This window comes from Lathyrus oleraceus, chromosome 7 (genome assembly GCF_024323335.1).
Source record: "Lathyrus oleraceus cultivar Zhongwan6 chromosome 7, CAAS_Psat_ZW6_1.0, whole genome shotgun sequence".
Classification (NCBI taxonomy): domain Eukaryota; kingdom Viridiplantae; phylum Streptophyta; class Magnoliopsida; order Fabales; family Fabaceae; genus Lathyrus; species Lathyrus oleraceus.
In genome coordinates, this window is record NC_066585.1 from 510073580 (window position 1) to 510077578 (window position 3999).

The window sequence follows — 3999 nt, forward strand, 5'->3', positions numbered from 1 at the left end:
TAGTTATTGTATCCATAATGATTTTGTGTATTCTTGCACAATAAAAAAGTAATTGCACTTATGATGGTACCACATGTGTGAGTAACATAACCAGGGGTGTAGAGCGTGATTGATTTTATTTCTAATTATAAACTAGCGAGATATTCTAGGGATTTAAATGAACGAATAAAAACTATTAAGTTCCCCCTTTTGAATCATTTACCCTTAGATGTGAGAGTTCATATGAATACTCCTATAACTACTCCAATTTATTATGACTTTTAATCTTTACAGTCTCCAAGGTACTAAGAGGTAGATCACCATTTAACCACAAAATATTCATTGTTTAGTAGTGACCTCCCAGGTACTGAGACGAAGGTATCCCCTAACCACTACTAACAAGAGTATTATAGGAAAAACACATGTAAATAAGAAGCTAGCTTTACATAACAACAATTGTGACCTCCTATGAACTGAGGGTAATGTAACCTCGTCCTATAATATCATTTATTTGTTAAAAGTGACCTCCCAAGTACCGAGAAGAATTTATCCCCATACCACCACTAAGAAAAAACATTCTAGTAATGGCCTCCATAATTTCTATACATGTTTTTCTATTTATAATTAGTTTTCAAAACATGTGAAATTGTGTTGCGTTATGTCCTAGCCGCATCGCGATTCACAACTTAAAGTTCACTTTTGTCTTGGCAAAATAATGAGATTATTTCATTTTGCCCTTGGTGCCCTGCTTTGGCCTTTGAATGGTGAATTGTGCCACTATCAACTATGGGTATGCCAGAATTTTCCTTATTTTTATGGTCTTTTCTGATATTCCTACATTCTTTGTGTTCCATTCCTGTCTTTCCTTCTTCCTCGTAACTTTCATTGTAAAATACTATGAAATTTTTCATGATAGGATGATTTCTGTATCGAGTGATCTTTTCCACGATTCTCTGGATTCTTTATTTTAAAAAATGCATTATTAGTAAAAACACTAAAAAAAGAAAATCAATGTATTAAAAATATAGTATGATAGACTGCCATCACAACCTTAAACTTGAAGCTTTCCTTGTCCTCAAGGAAAGTGCTTGAAAAATAAGATTTTCAAGAAACACTTTAAGGATATGCTACTTAAAGAAAGTTTCTAAGTTGACCTTCTCTCAATATTTACTTTCATTCTCATACTTCAGGATGGATAACTCAAAATACTTCATTCATGCATTTATTTTTCAACTTTTTGTTTTTCTCGCCAATTCACTTAAAGGATATATGTGTTCACTCAATCAACATGTATAAATCATTTTAACCTTAGGCTTGAAATAAATCAAAACAGTCTATCAAATCATTATTATACACACATTTTTTTAGATTTTTAGGGTTACAAAATGGCTTGGGTTAAAGTATGATAAATTTAGGCTAAGCGGACAAAATCATTAGAGTTAGGCATTATCTTCATTCATGCATCTGGTTTCAATCATTTCCACTTTCCATTTTTTTTCTATTTTCTTGACCATTTTGAGACTTTTCATTTGGTATATACCCATATATTTTTTTATTTTTTTATTTTCATTAATTTTTTTCTTTGTGTACCTATTTTCATTCTATTTTTCTAGTCTCATCTTATGAAATATGCTTTTAGAACTATGTGAAGGAGAAGGGCGATCCAAAACGCAGCGGAATTTAAAATTTCTCCTTTCGTGATCCTTACGAATGGTCATGATCAGTGATAGAATTGTTACCTCTTATGGCGATTGTAACCTTTGATGCAGATCTACAGAGCGATCACGAACATTGAACGATGACAACGCCTCTACTCAGTCCACACGAACGGATTCCTTCAATCTCAGTGCTAGCTGCTACGAATGAAGGCTTTAAGTGAGAGAGAGAGAGAGAGAGAGAGAGAGAAACGAAATTGCAACTGCACAAATGCTTCTACACAAGGGTTCTATTTATAGAACCACTTGTGTGGGCTGCAAGCTAAAAAGCCCACTCAAGTGTATGTGGCCCATATCTTATAATATGCCAAAATCACTTAAGCGCGTGGTACCTTACCATATTTCGTATTCTACTTAAGTACACCGTACCTTACGATGTTCTACAATTCACTTAAGGGCACCGTACATTACGGTATTCCTTAGTTACTTTATCTCTCATCAATCCGTCCTTTGGTGTGTGACCCTATAGGTTTTCGCGGCATTGGCAATTATATTAAATCACGTATTTAACATAATAAACAGTAAGCGGTATCTAGCAACACATCACTGCTACCCAAGACACAAAAATGTCATGTGATCTGACAAATCCTTTTATGATAATACTTATATGTACAATTACTCTTTTGCCCTTATGTCTATATTGAACACAAGGCATAGACCGTGTCATCCTTGTCCAGTTCAATATTGGGCCCATAGACATTTATCCTGTTACGCAGGATGGGAAAATTCCATCTAGGTCACTCATGTCCCTTAGCACGCTTCGTGGAGTACCCATCAATTGTCTTTATGGTCATCCAGTTACGGACAATGTTTGATCAGCAATAAGGCACTCGACTCTATATCTAGGGTCCATAGTGGTTTCAGGTTGAAGGGTGGTATACACCATTATCACCATGAGAATAACTTATGACACTTTGCATAACATTCTATATAGTATTCTCATAGCGGGTCAATCCAGTATAAATATTACTCTTAATATTCATACCTATGTTTAAGACTTGATAACTCCTTATCCATGATCCATGAGATATGATCATCAGTCTATATACATAATAGTCTTAATGCTTTAATGTTATCCCACTTCACAATAAAGCTCGACTATGGATACTTGAAGAATGTTGTGCTTATGTTTAATGTGATCTCATGATTAAGTCACACTTGATACATTAAACGGACTATCTATTCTAGGGACTTTATTAGACAAACATAATAAAGAAAAAGCTTTTTTATTATTAATAAATAATTCGATACAAGTACCAAAAGTATTGGCCTATAGGGCTTATACCAACACTATGACCCTAAACTTAGAAGGTTGATATTTAAAAGCAACCTCAAATTTAAAACCATAATACTGAAACAATTTATTTTGATCTTATAATTATCTAACACTAATGGAGTTTAATGATTATAACACACAATCATGCTGATCATCGGCCATTTTCAACATAGTGTTTGCCTACATAAATATACATGTAGTGAAAAAATTTATCTATCAATGTAGGTAAAATTTTCTTGAAGTGAAATAGCTACTGAAATAAATATATAAAATCTACACAAGAATAGATTGAATAAACCTGCCAAAGGCAACTTATGCACATAATGCCATGAATGCAAACATCAGAAAAATACAATAACTAGGACAAATAAAATGGAAGAATGAACATAAATAATACATGATGACAGAATAATATAGCAGTGTACTTATATATAAAATGCACTTAAATGTTTTTAAAATGCAATAGAACTAGACATATAGCTACTCCAAAAGAAGAAGGTAAGAAACAAATTAGATGAATTCACATAGATTTAGATAGCTCAGAAAAAAATTAAAACAAGTAAAAGATAAATATTTGTCATACCAATAGGATTGATATACTATGTAACGTGCTACATAAGAAAATGCAAATGTACAATAAATGTAATATATAACAAAAGAAATAATAATATAATAAATTTTTATTGAAAGCAATATGAATCAAGGATCCCTAATTCCTTATGGATCTTATGAAAAATTATAAAGTCAATGGATTTGTAAATATATCAACAATCTGATATTTGGTGTCCATATATTCAAAAACTGCATCACCTTTTACAACATGTTTAGTGCGTGAATGTAAAACTAGATTCTTGGTGGCACTAATAGCAGTGGTGTTATCGCACTTAATTGGAACCCATCCAAATTTTAAATATATTATAAAAGTTTTTGCTTTGGAAAAAGGATTCTTAACAACAATAGCCAACAACTACATACATGGCCTCATTTGTAGAAAGAGCAACATTGTGTTACTTTTTGTTGCACCAAGAA